The 19711-nt window shown below is 36.1% G+C and overlaps 1 protein-coding gene across 2 annotated transcripts in view; it reads right to left on the reverse strand.

Moving 5' to 3' along the window:
• The window catches only part of LOC145268797 (ubiquitin-conjugating enzyme E2 E1-like), a 92708-nt gene that overhangs the window by 41887 nt on the left and 31110 nt on the right, over positions 1 to 19711 (reverse strand). Inside the window, exon 1 of one of the 2 annotated variants that reach the window (XM_080124413.1) lies at positions 17115 to 17195. The exons of the other annotated variant lie outside the window; for it this stretch is intronic. The gene's annotated coding sequence lies outside the window, so the exon portion shown is untranslated. Of the gene's footprint in view, positions 1 to 17114; positions 17196 to 19711 lie in introns of those variants that run through there. 2 annotated transcript variants of the gene reach the window in all.

The raw sequence follows: 19711 nt of genomic DNA on the forward strand, positions 1-19711 counted from the left end.
CTATGTGATCGGTTTTCGGCCAGAAATTTGGCTGTTAAGGGTCAAAGTTCAACGATTTGAGAACTCTACCAAACTCCTCCGAGAATTTGGGGTCTAAACACTTGAAATTTAAGATATAGGTTCCTTGGACATGGATCTAACTTAATAACTCGATTTGAGCCGCAAAACAATAAATTTTAAAGGGTCATAATAGGGGTCAAAGTTTTTTTTTTTTTAAAAATTGACTTTTTTTTTTTTTTATTTTTGCTCAGCATACACCTACAAATACCCGGGCAACGCCGGGCTGAAATGCTATTATATATATATATATATATATATATATATATATATATATATATATATAAAATTGCAAAAAAGTGGTGTATAAGTTCCAAATCTCAGCAGCTATTGATCAGAATTTAACAAATGAAGGCTCGTTGGAAAGGTAATGACTTATGTAGTAGAGTATGTGACATTTGCCATTTTGGTCGCACATGAAGGGGATCATCCATTATCCAGAGCCTGTTTTTTGGCACTTTTTACAGCCATAAAATGTTTCAATCATAGTCATTTGTTTTCCTAGTTTTACACATGAATTACAAAATATCTGATATTTCCACAAAACCTCTATACTTGGAGGGGAGACTACAACTTGCTATTGTTTCAAATGATCTAAAATAATAGCAAGGAGAGATTGTATGCTACAACATATATAAATGGTCAATTGGAAAGAGGAAAAATGTTCCCAATTTCAATGTGGGAGAGATAAAGGAGAAAACACACCACCTACACAATTTTAAAGTGGCTGAAAAGAATTATCTTCTCCACCATCAGTTTCCGCACTGGACAGATACTCGATTGCCTGTAGCCATTTTCCATTTGTTCTGCAACACATCTGTCGAGACATTATCTGCTCCAAAACTCTTAAACCATTTTCTTCGGCACCATTTTTCGCAAGAGATAGAAATCTTGCCCAACTGCATCTTGGATTATTTTTACCATCTTCACATATCCAAAATGGAACCAAGCCACTCGAATGAACTGCAAAGACCAACACTTCATATTTCTTACCTCGATCCACCTCCTCCGCTGACAATTCTGTTATAGTTCTAACACCACGTATTGATGAAAGTCATTCCCACCTACTTGCGATAACAAGAGAAGTTGGGCGATTTAACAGCAATCTCTATCTATATATATAAAAGCGAAAATGTATGTATGCATGTATGTACGCTTTTCCTCGATGTCCACAAAAGGCTTCTTTCAGAGAAGCGCTCGCTCGCTTCACAACTTCTTAAAACTTTTTATATCATCTATAAATTGTAATATCTCACACTTAACCACGGATCTCGCCTGTCTATTTAATTTTATTGACTTTCAATCGGTTTTCGGTATAAACAAAAAGCGAAACTCGACTCTAATCACTGGCCGAAAGCCAGTAGTCTCTAGAGAGCTAAGTAACGTTTGGTCAATGTCGACTTCGTCACATCAGACAGTAGCTTTCATTTCGAGACGAGACGCTCCCCCTAATAAACAGGGAGCGGGTTTAAAAAAAAAAAAAAAAAAAAAAAAAAAAAAAAAAAAAAAAAATTTTTTTTTTCACACTTTACTATTTTCCAACTGCACGTCAAGGCTCCGGTTTTTTTTTTCCACACACACCTACAAACACCCGGGGCAACGCCGGGTACCCCTCACTAGTCTATATATAAAAGTGAAAATGTGTGTGTGTACATTTCCCTACCAAATAACTGTCAATTTTCGGTCAACAGACTCGAAATTTAACATACAGGCTATTGAAATTTTGCTGGGTTTTTTGGGGGTTTTTTACACAGGCATCACCACATTATCAAGGCCAAGAGACGACTCGAGGATAAGGGTTAAAGAGTGTACAGTAGAAATTCGACAATATAGTAATCGTTAGTAATGGAAATTCGGTAAATTTGTTAACTTATAGGGAACAGCTCATCAAGAACTTGTTTACATTAGACTTGAAGACAACCATATTGTAGTCAGCCGGAAAGCAGGAAAACGGAAGACAATTCCATAGGCGTGCAGTTCTAAGAAAGAAGCTTTGTTCATGGAATCTATGTTTAGGTTTAGGCACAGATAAAGAGTGGGGGAAATTATTGATATTGTTTTCAACTAGACGAGTGTTTCTTGTGAAAGTTTGAGGGGGGACCATAGATTGAAGCTCAGTTGAACACTTTCCATGAAAATAACGATACATCAGAGACAAACTCGCAACATTTCTTCTGTGAGATAGAGGTTGCAGGGAAGAGAAAAGGACATCTCCTACGAGGCTACGAAGTCTATTTTGAACTATATCAAGGCAGGACAAGTCCTTTCTAGCAGCTCCTGCTCAGATGTGGCAACAGTATTCCATCCTTGGACGTACCTGGCTCTTATATAGATAGAGAATTGCATCAGTAGTGAGATATCTACTGGATCGATAGAAAGAGCCCACCATTTTTTTAGTAGTCTTGGCAACAGATTTGATGTACGTGTTCCATTTAAGAATCAGGAGTAAAGGTCAAGCCCAGAAGCTTGTCAAAACTTGAGGCCTCCTAAAGAAGAGAGCCATTCATTTCAATTGATGCCAGATGTGGATCAAAATGTTGATGTAAAGAGAGAAGCTTGGTTTTAGATGCATTAAAAGTAACCAGTCACTCCTTTTCTCATTGTACCACTTACTCAAGATCAAAGGAGAGAGAATCGGAGAGAACCTGGTCGTTTATTGTCTTAGATATGCTACCATAAATGGTAGTGTCATCAGCATAAGGATGTGATTTGGAAGATCATTAATGTAGATCAGGAAAAGAGTTGGGCCCAGGATGGACCGCTTAGGGACTCCAGCATTAATACTGTGAGCTTCTGATTTTTGCCCCTCAACTACTACTCTTATGAACCTATCAGAAAGAAATGATTTAATAATTGAGAAGACATTTCAAGCTATACCACAGCTAGAGATCTTGTGAAGTAAACCTTTATGCCATACCCTATCAAAGGCCTTTAATATGTCAAGAGCAATTGCCCTAGAAAGGTTGCCTCCATCAAGAGATTTGCTAATCCTATGAGATAACTGTAAGCACATCTGCTGTAGATCTAGCAGAACAGAAACCATATTGAGTGTCACTAAGGTTATTTTTGTTGAGATGGTTGATTACTCCTGTATTTAACAGATTCCAGCAACTTACTCATGATGCACAAGAGACTTATTGGCCTGTACTAAGAGGGGAATGAGCGATCACCTGAATTTTTAAATACAGGGCATACTGATGAGATTTTCCAGGGTGATGGGAAGCTATTCTCCTTAAGACAATGTTTAAACAGTTTTGTAAGTATGGGCGCTAGTTCTGGTTGAAGTTTTTTTGAGTACTATAATTGGAATACCGTCAGGGCCAGTTGCTTTACAGAATCAAGGTTTTTGATTAGCTTGGCAACATCACGTACAGATATATGTATATCACATAGCGTGTTTTCTGATACAGGAGGAAATATTGGGGGTTGGTGGCCTTGGTCGCAAAGGGTAGAATTAGCTGCAAAGTTCTTGGCAAAAAGTTTGGTTTTGTCTGATGCTGACGAGATTACCTCAGGTCCATTGATGATAGTTGGGATAGAGCACACGCTTCTGTTCAGGATTCTGTTTGCTATTTGCCAAAACTGGTGGGAACCAAGCCGCTGCTCAGCTACTTAGGATTTGACAGACTGAGCATACAACTCTCTTGCGTTCTTTATTACTTTCTTACAATGGTTGCTGGCAGTCCTGAAAGCGGCTTTAGTTTCCATACATCTATTACGTTGGAAGCAGTGGAAAAAGTGATTTCTGTGCACAATGGCAGCAGCACATTCTGGAGAGAACCATGGCTGGCTGTTAGGTTTTTGCTGGAACTTTTTTGAGGGTATGAAACGGTCTATACCTACAATTAACCATTCCGTCAGGTCTGATACTATAGGACACATCCTTTTTAAACATGGAACGCAGAGGTAGATCCGATATAAATGTACGGACGCTATCCCAGTCAGCCTTAGTGTATCAATATACTGTACGATGGAGAGGTACGTCTGGGGACTTATTACATTTGATTTTTATCGTAATTGATACAACAGAGTGGTCGGAAGATCCAAGAGGAGACAGAACAGAAACTGAACATAGTTCAGGGCAAGTTGTGAGAAAAAGGTCTAGTAGACTCGCATACTGGCCGTCATTGTCGGGCACACGGGTGGGTTCGGGAACAATCTGAGCGAGGTCATAAGCAATGGAAAAATCATGACAGAACCTCCCCTCATCATCGGTCTTGTTTGAGTGGGTCAACCATTCAACGTTGTGAACATTGAAGTCTCCACATACGTGAATGTTTGCTGAAGGATAAGCAGATAGGACTTGGTCGATTTTCTCAGATATGCTTTTAAAGATAGTAACTCCGCTGTTGTGGGGGCGATAGAGAGTAAATATAAATGCAGTAGTGTGAGCTAATGCAACCCAGAAGCACATATAGGGTAAGTTAGGATCTTCTCTGGAGATGTCCCTACCACATGGAAAGCCATCTTTAATATAGGCACATATTCCATGCCAATCTTGGGGGTCAGATTTAGAAGTTAAGTTAGAGTATCCCTTTAATTGCGAACTCTTCTAGAGAAATTGCCAGTTTCGCTTAAAAATAAAAGGGCTAGTTTAGTCTCCTGTAATTGGGTTGGCTGGAAGGTTAGAACGTAGACCCCTAATGTTGGAGAAGGAGACATGGTAGTAGGGGGTCTACGTTGGAAGTTGGAGAACCGGGTTTAATCGTGTATCTCTTGAAACTTATGATGGAATTTTGGAATTTGTGGACTAGGTCGTCAGATTTGCTTAGAGGAGGACAGATAGGAGAAACTAAGAGAGAAAAAGAAACAAAGAATCTTTTTTTTTTTGTAGAATATGAGGTAAAGCCCCACCAGAATGGTCCAGAATCCATTTACCAAATGGCAATACAGCAGCCCAAGTACTTTGCACTTGCTGATAGGACAGCCTCCTTAGTGGTTAATCCAAGGTTCGGGTCCCTGACTATCAGGCGGATAACATCAGCCCAGATAAAACGTTTACCTCCAGCACCCTTACTAGTGACATGGCTACAAGGATAGACATAGAAACAGAAAATTTCCGCCATCTCTGCCAACTGTTCGTGCAAAAATACTGCCAACCTAGAAAACAGCTTTTTCTTCTCCCTTTGTCCGAAAAATCACTCATTAAAAAATGAGGATTGAGGGACAAATAAGGAGAAGCGAGAGTAACGGGAGCTGCCGATAACGCATCCACAATGCGTTTTCTATTCTCCATGTTAAGAGGTCAAAGTTCAACGATTTGACCTTAGAAAACTCTACCAAACTCCTCCGCCAATTTGGGTCTAAACACTTGAAATTTTAGATATAGGTTACTTAGACATGGATCTAACTTTATAATTTCATTTGAGCCCAAAACAATGAATGTTAAGGGGTTATAATATGGGTCATAATTGGAGTCAAAATTTTTTAAAAATTGAGCTCTGCGGTATCTACCAAATTACTCAGCCAATTTTTGGCCTAAAAATTTGAAATTTTACATAAATTGTATTCAGACTTAGAGCAAGTATTTTAGTTGGTTTTTGGCCGAAAAATTGGCTGCCAAGGGGTCAAAGTTCCAAAGACTTTACCTTTGTGGTCTCAAGCAAACTATTCAGCTAATTGTGGGTCTAGACATTTGAAATTTTATATAAAAGGGTATCCAGACATGCAGCAAGGTTTTTAATTAGTTTTGGGTCGAAAATTTGGCTGCCAAGAGGTCAAAGTTTAAAGAGTTGACCTTTGCAGACTCTACCAAACTCCTCTGCCAATTTTAGGTCTAAACACTTGAAATTTTAGATGTAGGTTACCTGGGCAGGAGTCAAACTTTTTAATTTATATATATATATATATATATATATATATATATATGCACATAAAGTTATGAACAGTACATAGGGCCCAAGCAAAGCTGGCCTGAACTGTATTGGTAGGAAGATAGACTCAAACCCAAAGCCTTGACGCAAAGGTGGAAAAGAAAGGGAAAAAACCTGACATCTTAACCGCTCGGCTACGACAGGACAGGAAATGAAAAGCGTTTTGATTTAATGATTAAAAAGTTAAGTGACAGGCGCATGAATTTAATGAGGTCAAACATCACGCGATAGGGGAAATGGGAGCATCTAAATGAATAGCAATTGTCTCATATGACGGGTTTCTGTTTATTGCTTTCGGGACGTCTTGGTACTTCACTTTCACAGTTTTGCTTTTTTATACGGAAACTAAGAAATACTGCAGAAATAGCGTGTAAAAGTCGCCCAAATAAAAGATACACACGAATTCCTTTTGTAAATCGGAGACATTATAATCCAGGGAACATATAAAAAGTTCTAAGAAACAGTGACCCCCCCCCCCAAAAAAAAAACGCCTTTGCCGGACATACACAAAAATAGCACACACTAACACACACATTTTGCCTTTATATATATATATATATATATATATATATACGAATTACCATTAGCATATAAGCGACGCTCTTTGTGTAAACAAATCGAGCGGAGGTATTTCGGACGATATCAAAACATCGTTAAACTCACTACTCGTTCAAGCAGCCGCCAATAGCGTAATGGTTAGGAGCCTTGACTGCCGTACAAGCGGTCGGGTTTCAATCCTGGCTTGAGGTAGTTGCCTGTCTAGCCGCACTGATGAGCTGTGAAACAGCGAAACAGTACTGTATGTGGATGACTATATATATATATATATATATATATATATATATATGAACTGCTGACTATCAACTCGATGGTTCCAAGTTCAATCACTGGCTAGGGAAAAATGCTGTTCTAGCCGCACTAATGAGCTGTAATATAGCTAAACAGTATTGTATGTGGAGATATATATATTAATGGCCTGACAATGCCACAGAGGAGACAACCACGCAAACAAAACCCAAAGCAAAACTCATCCTAAAGCAGCAAGTAAATAGTGTGACATGATCAATAATGGTGGAAACTGGGCCTAATTATTTAACTGGACAGCTCAACAAGAATTTTTTACGTTATACTTGAAAACTGTCATGTTGTAGTCAGCTGGGAGCAGTCTCACGGTATTGTGTTTCACAGACAAATAGTTTTAGGAAATAACTTTTGCTCGTGATTGTTGTAGGCAGACAAATATTTGTCACAAACGTTTTACAGGGGGGGTGCCTCAGTCAATCAACAAAATTACCATAAGTCGCTACAATAAATTTACTGTTTCAATCCTCAGTCAGTCAAAAGTATTGATAGAGTAGGGATAAACTCATAACGTCTCTTCTGTGAGAAGAGAAAGTAGGGAGGCAAACATTTTGAAGATGGTTTTGTACCCTTTCAATATATATAACTATTTTATTCAATTTAGGTTAACAAAATTACCATAAGTCACTACAATAAATTTACTGTTTCAGTCCTCAAAGGCATCGACAGCTGACAAACCTCTGGTCTTACTCAAGGCTAGTCATTTCATAAAAAGAGAAAAAAAAAGTTTTGGAGACCTTTTCTTGAAATTAAGCGTCTCGACCCATAATTTTTTAAGAAGGGCGCTGGTTTAATCAATTATAAACCATTATTATTATTTTATTACTTAAATTGTGTCAGAACGCCTACGCATGTTATATGACAGGAAATAAAGAATCAATCAAGTGAAGGCCGAATATGAAAGGAGTGAGGGGACATACACATACATAATATCTGTTACAGCTCGAGGTGTGTTCTTACCAGTCAAAGATATATCCTCAACATCAGTTCGATAATGACCGTTGTAATGTTTCTGAACTTTTTAGATGAGGATTTATAACATGCATTATTAGGATTGTTTGGACTACTGTTCTCACCTTGGATATTAACATATTAATCTGCAAAATCCAAATACAAATTTCAATCCTCATCTAAAAAAGTCGATATGAGCCCAAATTAAGTTTGGTTTGGTTGTTTTGTTTTATGGCATATCAACCCTTTCCAGGTTATTTAATGCCGAATCCAGTTATTTCGGAAACAGTTTTTATGCTTCAAGTTCTTTATATCTCCAAATATTTATTTGTAGAGTTTGGTTTGGTTGTTTTACGGTCAGGTTATTTAATGCCGAATCCAGTTATTTTGGAAACAGTTTTTATGCTTCAAGTTCTTTATATCTCCAAATATTTATTCGTAGAGTTTGGTTTGGTTGTTTTACGGTCAGGTTATTTAATGCCAAATCCAGTAATTTTGGAAATAGTATTCATGTTGCATCCAATTATTTTGTAGAAGGTTTTTTATTCTTCAATTTCTTTGTATCTTCAATCGCTATTTTGTAGTGTTTGGTTTGGTTGTTTTGTAGTGGATTTTAATGTTTTTGTTCCCTACCCTGCAGAACATGAATGAGTTTTGCAATGGGAGAGAGAAAAGGATTACAGTATTAATGTTTGGTACATTTTAAGTCAGGAAACCAGTCAGGAAGTGAGGGAGATAGAAAGAGAGATTGGAATTGGGAAGAAGGAAAAAGGGGTGGGGGGATTGTTGTTTTTTTAGAACATAATTAAGTTTTGTAAAAGGAAGTAGAAAAACAAAAAGCATCAATGTTAGGGGCATTTCGTCTCAGGAAATCAATATCTTCAGACAGCCTGATCTGGTAGCACCATTAATACAAAAATCAGGGCTTTACGTTGCAAGTAAAACAGTCGCATTTGTGAGTGATTTTTCAAAGTGGTGACTAGAAGTAATAAAACGCTTATCTTTTGGCAAATCCTTTTTTTTTCACTGCCAATCTTCCAAAGCTTATTACCGAATTGAAAATGTCTTTTAAACTTTTTTTTTTTTTAATAAAACGAGCAAAGTCAAATTATTTAAACAATAAAAGGTTTAATAAAACAATATACTCTTTTTTTAATGAAGGTTGTTTAAAAAAAAAATCTGAAAAAAATTCAAACTTTTATACCTTCAAGTTTCAATATAAAATTCAGCAAAATTACATTTATTAAAAAAAAGAAAATACAAAAATCTTTATGATGTACATACTCGTCATGGAACAAAGATGTCATATTCCAAAAATCAGGTGGGTTTTGCTAGTAAGTTTTCTATATGGCTAGTAAACGAAAATATCTTAGATGTCAAAGGTCAACTAAAGACAAATTTGTCCGTAGAGCCCTGAAAATGGTAACGATTGAACACACTTGTTTCAACACATTTTAAGCGTCCACCTGTCAATCAAACCTTAACTCTTAATTTAACAATTCCTCTGCCCTCGTGGCCGAGATGGTTAGATGGTTCGTTCCCCCCCCCCTTTCATTTCCACCTTTGCATCAAAGCTTCGGGGTTTAATCCTACCTTCCAACTTTTTTTTTTCTTTTATCGTTTTTTAACACACACCTCCAAACACCCGGGCAACCCCAGGTAACCCCCTGCTAGTCTATAATAGAAATCTCATTTGTCTGTTTAAATGTATGTATGTTTGTAGATCTGCCCAAAACTTTCAACAGAGGCGACGGATTTTCACGAGATTGGTATTATTTTCAAGCTCCACCCTTCGGACGACAAATATCAAAAAATTTGCTAAAACCATTAATTCCTTCACCCTCAACTAGGCACTTTTCTAAAGGAAGGGGGGGGCACTTTTTTTTTCGCCAATATTTTCAAAAGTCATCCTCCTTTTTTGATAGACTAGCATTAATTTAAACCTATGTCACTCCCGGTCTGGCGATGGGCGCAACAGCAAAGACATCATATTTTCTTCCTCCTTCGAGGTACGGGTTCAAGTTTGCCTGCCTACTACCACTTTTTTTTTTTTTGCTTAATACACACCTTCAAACACCTGGACAACGCCGGGCATCCAGGCTAGTCTATTATATAAATCTCACTTGTCTGTTTAAATGTATGTATGTATGTCTGCTTGAAACTTTCGACAGAGGTGACAGATTTTCACGAGATCGCTATCATTTTGAAGCTCAACATATTGGACAACAAATATCGAAAAATTAGCCAAAAACATTAATTCCTTCACCCTCAACTGGAAAGTTTTCTACAAGGAGGGGTCATATTGGATTGAGTTTGCCTAATTTTAATGTTCCAAATTTCCGGTCACATCATGGAGTAGCAGTAAGACATCAGATTTTCTTTCACTTTCTTTTCCGCCTTTGTGTCACAGGTTCAAGCCTGCCTGCCTACTAGGATTTGTTTTTGTTTTTTTTTGTTACACTCAGGCAACGCTAGTACCATGACTAATGTTTATGCAAAATTTCAAAAAATTCAAGGAGTGGTTGAGAAAAGTGCAAACAAATGAATGAACAGGAGTGAATTACTAGGTTCAATCCTTTGTTGGGAAATCAATAACTGAAGAAAAACTAAATAAATAGAAAATAAAAGCAGAAAATTAAAACCATGAAGAGCACCCAGGTTTTAGTTATGTCCCTTTATTTCACCGATTTCGTTGTGTTTGGCGAAATGTAACGTCAGGATCGCCGGATATGATAATATCAAGTATACAAGCTTCTTTGTATTTTAACTCATTTTATTCACGGTAACATTAAATTATTTACATTACAATATTGAGTGTCAGACATGTCACCATCTTCCTAGTCTGCCTGGCCTCCTGAACTCTCCAATCATCAAGGGCTGTAATTCAGAGCAAAGGGCTATAACTCTTAACTTTACTTATTTAGAATTATGTCCTATTTTTATATAAACTATAACAGCTTTGATAAATAAAAATAAATTTAAGAATTGATGACCCCAGAACAGAAGTTAATCAAACCACATGACTTCCAAATAAATTTTCTATCTATTTTCTTGCAACATTTCATAATATATCCCTGAGTGGCTTATGGGCCTTGATAAGTGGTGACCACAGTGTAAAAAAAAAAAAAAGAAAAAAAAAGAAAAAAAAAGACATATCCACGGTACGATTCCAAAGGAAGAAGAAGGTGCAATGTAGCTAGAATGTAGTGGGATGAGCTATTTGTCTGTCTTTCGTGCACGCAAGTAACCCATCCCTCTGATTTTTTTTGATTTTTTGTGTGATTGCTTTTCTTTTACTAAACCATTTCTATAAATTAGCGTCAGCATCCAAGTGCTTTTCTGAACAGATGACCCAGAACCTGGATTCTCGATAGACGTATACTGGTTTGCATATGCATTGGTAAGTAAAAATACAGCATACAAATATTTAATCAGTACAAGATGGATATGGAAGGCTGCTTATAACATTGCATGAAGACTACCATATAATTGTTATAAGTGTTGTGATGTGTCCACCCTATGGATAATAATAAACTCATGACAGTCAAACTCACGTATATTCACACTTATTTGTTGTACGGTAGAATCCTAGGATACGGTGACCCTGGGATACAGTTTTTTGAGGTTCTGATGTGGAATACAATGCTTTTCCGGACCCTAATTAAGGTATTTGCCCCACCTTACGGTATTATTTATAACTAGTGGGGGTGCTTGACGTTGTCTAGATGTTTGTTTGTAAAAAAAAAAAAAAGTTGTAGGCAGGCAGGCTCGAACCTGCGGCGCTAAAGTGAAAGAAAAGCTGACATCTTACCGCTACGCTACAACGCGAGATGAAGTGAAAAGCATTCAAAGGGGGAGCTCTGGCAGTGTCCAATGAATAGCAATTGTTTGATATGAAGGGTTTTCCCCACATTGATCAAAACTAATTGCTTTCTGGACGTCCCTGGCAGGAAAGCCTGGAGGCCTACTTTGCTCCAATTAGTTTCGCTTTATTTATATGAAAAAGACGAACAAACACGCGAAAGGAAGGAGTAGAGGGAATTTTTTAAAAGTTAATCAAAACAAATGTAGAGACGATGTCCGTTCGCAAATCGTAGATGTTATAATCTAGGGAGTATATAAAAAGTTCTAAACAAATGCAACGTAGTCAAGAAACCCCCCCCTCCGAAAAAAGCCTTACTTGGACATACAAAAACGTGCATAGCCGTTTTGCATTTTATATATATATATTATTTGATTATATATACGTGTATTATATACTGTACTATCTTTTGTTACTAATTATTAATACGTACCCCCGGGTTCTACTGTATTTGCTTTTTTTGTTCAATATATTTTTGTTTACTCTAATTAGCAAGTTGCATCTTTCTTCCGGGACCACAACAATAAGTCAAATTGTGATATTAAGTAACTGTAAGAAATAAACGTCACATTCATCCTGGCTGAATTGTATTGACTTTGTCTCTGGTCTATACCACATCCCAAAACAGAGACCCTGGGAAAAATTGCAAGCTTCTATTAAAAACTGCAAGCTATCATTAAATGAAAAAAAAAACATCAAAAACTTTGCAAGCTACTATAACAAATATTGAACTAAAAATTAGCACGATACTATAAAAACATTAGCAGGTTATTATAAAAAAAAAACCCTGATAAGAAATATCAAAACTAATTTGTACTTTTCTGCCCTTATTGTTCAATAAAATCATTCCCAGCCAATGAAAGCGAGTGACCCAGGGACCAGATTGCGTGTTAAGCAATGCTGTCACAAACCATTGTCAAAATGAATTTCTCGAGGGGACAAAACAATTTATTGATAATATGTAACCTCTGGGGTCAGATAGTCATGGTCCAGAGTTATTCATAAAGATTAGGTTTCATTAAATGCCAGTGAAGTCCCTGAACCGAAACTTTAGTTTTGTTGGAAAATGGGAAGCCATATTTCATACAAATAAACTTCACTATGCCCGACTTGTTCACCTAATTTTATTCATGAATTTTCAAGTCTTTGCCATTAAATTGCATCAATTTTAGTGCTTGTACATTAAATAAATGATTAAATAGACTAACAAAATTTAACACTATTAGTGCTCTAAAAACCCGTGACAGAACCAAGGTTGCAAAGTTGAAAGATATAATGGCTCAACTAACTCTTATGATTCTAAAAATTCCAATTCAGACTCTTTATTTTAAAATAATCCAATATTCAGAAATATGTCTGTTGATTCTTCTGAGATTAAAAAGTTCAACTCAAACACCTAGAATTGTTATGAGACCAACTGACTCTTTCCAAAAGCCTCACATTCCAAAAGCCTCACATCACATTCAAAAAGCCTCACATTCCAAAAGCCTCACATCACATTCAAAAAGCCTCACATTCAAAAAGCCTCACATTCCAAAAAGCCTCACATTCAAAAAGCCTCACATTCAAAAAGCCTCACATTCAAAAAGCCTCACATCACATTCAAAAAGCCTCACATCACATTCAAAAAGCCTCACATCACATTCAAAAAGCCTCACATCACATTCAAAAAGCCTCACATCACATTCAAAAAGCCTCACATCACATTCAAAAAGCCTCACATTCAAAAACTTCACACTCCAAAAGCCTGGATAAAACTTTCAGTTTCTCTTCTACTTTTCATATCATTAAAAAGTTTTCAGAATATATTGGGGTTTTTTTTATGAAAATTGCTCCAGACAAGGCATGAAGCCACTTGATGTAAGGAGCTAACAAAAACGAAGTACGATTGCAAAAACAGGAACTGCTTATGGGCCTTAGTTTTGCAAAAAAAAAAGTTTATAGATAGGTGGAAAACAGCAGGAATAGAGTTCCATAAGCTTGCAGTCCTATGAAAAGAACCTACTGGAATAGGAAGTTGTATTACAATTACATGTTTTTTGTTTTATGACATATCAGCCATTAATGGGTTATTTAATGCTGAATTCACAACATTTGGTAAAAGTTCTTTATAACAAAACAACCAAACCAAACACTGAATAAATATTTAAAGATCAAATATTTATTCACAGTGTTTGGTTTGGTTGTTTTGTTTGAGTGTGGCAAAGGGAACAAAAAAGGAAACAACATCAATGGTTGGTGCATTTTAAGTGGGGAAGTTAATATCTTCAGACAGCCTAATCTAGTAACACAAAAATAGTGGACGCAATCACTCAGAAAATATTTCACATAGATTAGGAGTATTATTGGAACTTCGTCCATGTGTCAATTCAAACTCAGCTTTTCCTTCTTTATAAGATAGTCACTGCTTATAAAGGCTTGAAGGCCACTTGAGGATAAAGTTTAACTAGCATCAAGAGACAAGACAACACCGGAATGATTGGTAGTGGTGAAAACTGAGTAAAATTTGGTTGTTTACGAGGACAGCTCAACAAGAACTTGTTTACATTGGACTTGAAAACGATCATGTTATAGTTAGATGGAAAGCAGCCTTGTGGTATAGAGTTCCACAGGTGGGCAGTCTTAGGAAAGAAACTTTGTTCATGAAATTTTTGTTTAGTTTTAGGCACCGAATTGTCGACAGTAATTGTATGTAGATGAGTTTGTTGCAAATATTGTTGCAAGGAAGACTAGATTGAAGCTCAGTCGAGCACTTACCATGGAAATAATGACTAGGGTTAGGACAACAGCATATTCTTTTCATTGTTTTGACTCTCGGGTGTGGATCTATTGATATCTTATATGCTTTTATATAGAGTGATGTGATTCTCGTTTGATTAACTGTTTGATATATACTAGAGAGTCAAAACAATGAAAAGAATATGCTGTTGTCATAGCCCTAATAATGACAGTGTATATATAGATTTGCAACCTCTCTTGTGTGAGGAAATAGGTTGCAAGGATAAGAAAAAGCCTACAAGATTTCAAAGCTGGTTTTGAACCCTGTCAAAGCAGGAAAGGATGCTCTGGGCAGCTCCTGCCCAGATGTGGCAGATGTGGTACTCCATCTTAGGACATATTTGGCGCTTATACTAGTAGAGGACTACGTCAGGAGTGAGGTACCTTCTGGAGCAATAGAATGATGCAACCATTTTTCTGGTGCAATACAATGACTAAACCATTTTTCCAGCGACATTTGATATAATTCTTCTATTTCAGGTCTGGAGAGAAAGTCAGTCCTATAATGCAGAGTGCATCCTCAAGACGAGAGCCATTCATTTCAATTTAGGTCCAATGAAGATCAGAGTATTGGTGATGAAAAGATGGAACTTGATTTTCGATGGATTTAAGTGTTTGCCTGCTCAAGTACCAAATCAGACTGAATCTACTTAAAAAGAATTTGGTCTTTTGTAAAAAAAAAAAAAAAAAAAAAAAAAAATTTTTTTAATTATTTGTATTATTTGGACTACAGTTCTCATCTTGAGTGTTAGTTTCAAAACATTTCAGACAATATAACCTCCAACCTTCAAATGTATCCTGTCGAACTCTGGAATCCATACGGAATTTCAAACAGAATCCTTTATTTAATCCATGGATGTAGCATGCTCTCGTCCTGTCAGCCATGACTGAATAGAAGTCTTTAGTAATTCACAACTGTATTTTTGAGTGTCCCCCACATTGAGAATTGAACCTTCAACCTATAGAACAGTGTAACTTCAAACTGAACTTATTAAGTACTTTATCCATTACGCCTCGTGTCCTTACGTTCAAAATTGACATAAAGATTCCCAAATTTGACAAAATACACCTAAGAAGGCTGTAGGTTATACCGACTCAAATGTTATGAAAATAAGACTCAAGATAAGAACAGTAATACAAATAATATGAAAAATGAATCGTCATCTCAAAAGATTATGTTTTGTTTTATTTCTAATCCATAAATAACAAAAGAGTACTTTAGCCAATCGAGACAATAGCGAGGAATCATATGACGATGATGAAAACGCGTTCAAAAACTAATAATAAAAAAAAGGTCGAACAAAATAAATAATTAGAAAAAGAAAAGATAGATGAAAGGAAAGTGAAAAAGTAAGAGGGGGAGACTTTGAAAGAAAGAGAAAAGGAAAATAGGAGAAATGGAAAGACAGAGAGATACTGTGTGCGAGACAGAGAGATACTGATACTGTGTGCGAGAGAGAGAGAGAGATACTGTGTGCGAGAGAGAGAGAGAGAGAGAGAGAGAGAGAGAGAGAGAGATTGTAAGCGAGAGAGATTGTAAGAGAGAGAGAGAGAGATTGTAAGAGAGAGAGAGATTATAAGAGAGAGAGAGAGAGAGATTGTAAGAGAGAGAGAGAGAGAGATTGTAAGAGAGAGAGAGAGAGATTGTAAGAGAGAGAGAGAGAGAGATTGTAAGAGAGAGAGAGAGAGAGATTGTAAGAGAGAGAGAGAGAGGGATTGGAAGAGAGAGAGATTGTAAGAGAGAGAGAGAGAGAGATTGTAAGAGAGAGAGAGAGAGATTGTAAGAGAGAGAGATTGTAAGAGAGAGAGAGAGAGAGATTGTAAGAGAGAGAGAGAGAGAGATTGTAAGAGAGAGAGAGAGAGAGAGAGATTGTAAGAGAGAGAGAGAGAGATTGTAAGAGAGAGAGAGAGATTGTAAGAGAGAGAGAGAGAGATTGTGAGAGAGAGAGAGATTGTAAGAGAGAGAGAGAGATTGTAAAAAGAGATAGTAAAAAGAGATAGTAAAAAGAGATAGTAAAAAGAGATAGTAAAAAGAGATAGTAAAAAGAGATAGTAAAAAGAGATAGTAAAAAGAGATAGTAAAAAGAGATAGTAAAAAGAGATAGTAAAAAGAGATAGTAAAAAGAGATAGTAAAAAGAGATAGTAAAAAGAGATAGTAAAAAGAGATAGTAAAAAGAGATAGTAAAAAGAGATAGTAAAAAGAGATAGTAAAAAGAGATAGTAAAAAGAGATAGAGAGATAGTAAAAAGAGATAGAGAGATAGTAAAAAGAGATAGTAAGAGAGAGAGAGAGAGAGTAAAAAGAGATAGTAAGAGAGAGAGAGAGAGTAAAAAGAGATAGTAAGATAGTAAGAGAGAGAGATAGTAAAAAGAGATAGTAAGAGAGAGAGATAGTAAAAAGAGATAGTAAGAGAGAGAGATAGTAAAAAGAGATAGTAAGAGAGAGAGATAGTAAAAAGAGATAGTAAGAGAGAGAGATAGTAAAAAGAGATAGTAAGAGAGAGAGATAGTAAAAAGAGATAGTAAGAGAGAGAGATAGTAAAAAGAGATAGTAAAAGAGAGAGAGAGATAGTAAAAGAGAGAGATAGAGAAAAAGAGAGAGAGAGGGGAATAAAAGAAAGAGAGAAACGATGGAGACAGCATAAGGAGAAAGAAAAAAAGAGTAGGGAAAAAAAAGAAAAGTATGGGAAGAAAGAGAGAGGGGGGGAAGAAAGAGGGAGAAAGAAAGTTACCTCGGTCAAAACGTTAACAAGGACAATGATCCAAATTATCAATCCTCACCCGAAACATTGTATCTTGGGTAGTTTCTGAGTTTTAGCTGTGCAGAGAGAAAGACAACTTTGCTTTACACACGAGGTAAACCATATGTGTGTGTGACGATGTTCCGTAGACATTTTTCAATCAATATACTTTATGCTTATAAATGCTTACAGATTCAAAACAATGAAGTAAATTCAGGTACACACATACTGAAATAATACAAACTTCATTTTTATTAATAGACATACCTATGACCCGTTGGAGGGCTCTACATTGCGAGTGAAAGACGGTCTTGGTGAAACAGTCTCATTTGCGAGTGATTTTTCAAAGTGGCGACTAGAAATAATACAACACTTATCTTTTGGCGATTGTTGTTTTTCACCAAAGCTCACCTCACTACTGAGTGAAAAATATCTTTTCAACTTTTTTCTTTTCTTTTTTTTTTTAATAAAACGAGCAAAGGTAAATGATTTAAACAATAAAAGGTTTAACAAAACAATTTTTTTTTTTAAACAAAGTCTGTTTAAAAAATATCTGAGGAAATTCGAATGTTTATATTTTCAAGTATCAATATAAAAATCGGTATATATTTAGAATTACACTTATAAAAAAAATAAAAATAAAACATCTTTATGATGTACATACTCGTCATAGAACGAAGATGTCATATTCTAAAAATCATGTGGGTTTGGCTAGAAACTTTTCTATTTGGCTAGTAAACGAAAATATTTAGTTGTCAAAGGTTAACTAAAGATAAATTTGTCCGTAGAGCCCTGCCCCCCTGCGTTGAGTAACAATAACTTTCACTATTTATTCTATTTCAGAATTCATAAACTATTGTTGGTGGCTTTGTTTTATTGCATGTAAATCATGTTTTGGGTCATTTAATGCGAAATTCAGTAATTTTGAAAAGATTTTAGGCTTCAAGTTCTTTATATCTTTAATATTGATTCGTGGTGTTTGGTTTATTGTTTTGTTTTACCTTTTTCGTGTTATGCAATGGTAAATCCAATCATCTTTGAAAAAAATTTTTTTTTTTATTTTATTTTTTTTATTTATTTATTTTTATTTATTTTTTTTTTTTTTTACATAGGAGTCACCACTTATCAAGGCCCGAAACCACTCAAGGATAAGATAATGAGTGTAAGATTGTCACAACAGCGTATTAATAGTTTGTGGTAGAAATGGAGTAAAAATGAATTATTTAGGCGGAGGGGGGGGGCTCAGCGAGAACTTGTTTACATTCGACTTGAAGACAACCATGTGGTAGTAAGCTGGAAAGCAGAAAAGATTTCCACGGGTGGGCAATTCTAGGAAAGAAGCAGTGTTCATAAAATTTGCATTTAGATTTAGGCACAGATAGAGTGTGGTAAAAACTGTTGATAGTGGCTGTAGCTGGATAAGTGTTTTTGTGAAAGTTTGGTCAAGGGGGCATAGATTGAAGCTCAGACGAGCACTTGCCATGGAAATAACAATAGAGTAGAAACAGGCTCACAACATCTCTTCTGTGAGAAAGAGATTGCAAGAAAGTGAAATGGGTATCACCTGCTGGGTTTCAAAGCTGGTTTTGAATTTTGTCATGGCAGGATATGGTGTTCCGAGCAGCGTCCACCCAGATATTCAAGTTGTCTATGTCTTTAAATATTTATTCATAGAGTTTGTTTTAGTAGTTTTGTAGAGGAAAAGTGTTGTTTTTGACTTTGCAGAACATGATTGAGTTTTACAAAAGGTAAGGATAAAATAATAACATCGATGTTTGGTGCATTTTTGTTTAGGTTTGGTTGGCTTGTTTTATGGCATATCAACCCTTTTCGGGTTATTTAATGCCGAATCCAGTTATTTTGGAAATAGAATTTATGTTGCATCCAGTTATTTTGTAGAAGGTTTTTATCCTTGTCTCTTCAATTTCTAGTTTGTAGTGTTTGGTTTGGTTGTTTTATAGTGGATTTTAACATTTTTGTTTCCTGCCCTGCAGAACATGAGTTTTGCAATGGGTTTGGTTGTTTTTGTTTTAGGGCATATCAACCCTTTTCAGGTTATTTAATGCCGAATCCAAAGATTTTGAAGAAAAAGTTTTAATAGAATATGTTTGTTTTTTTTTTTCAAGTCGGTTTCTATTTAACCCATAGTTGGGACCCTAACAGGTACTACCAATCCAGGTCAGAGTGGACCTGGGAGCAATGGCAATTAAAGAGTGGTTCCACACACCCCCAAAGCCCGCAAGCTGGGGCCTCACCACTGGATATAGTTTAAGGTCATATCCAGGACCTTTGTAATAAGAGAGGGAAAATGGTTACAGTATTAATGTTTGCTACATTTTTAAGTTAGGAAACCAGTCAGGATGTGAGGGAGATAGAAAGAGAAAGAGAGATGGGAATTGGGAAGACGGAAAAGGGGGAAAGATATGTTCTGCAAATACAAAAAACAACCTAAGTAAAAGGAAGTAGAAAAAAAAAAAAGCATCAATATTAGGTGCATTTCATCTCAGGAAGCCAATATCTTCAGATAGCCTTATCCATTAGCACCACATTTTTTAAAATTAAATTAAGTCAACTGTATTTGAAACTGT

This window comes from Euprymna scolopes, chromosome 44 (assembly GCF_053919585.1).
Source record: "Euprymna scolopes isolate OS-2025 chromosome 44, ASM5391958v1, whole genome shotgun sequence".
NCBI lineage: Eukaryota > Metazoa > Mollusca > Cephalopoda > Sepiida > Sepiolidae > Euprymna > Euprymna scolopes.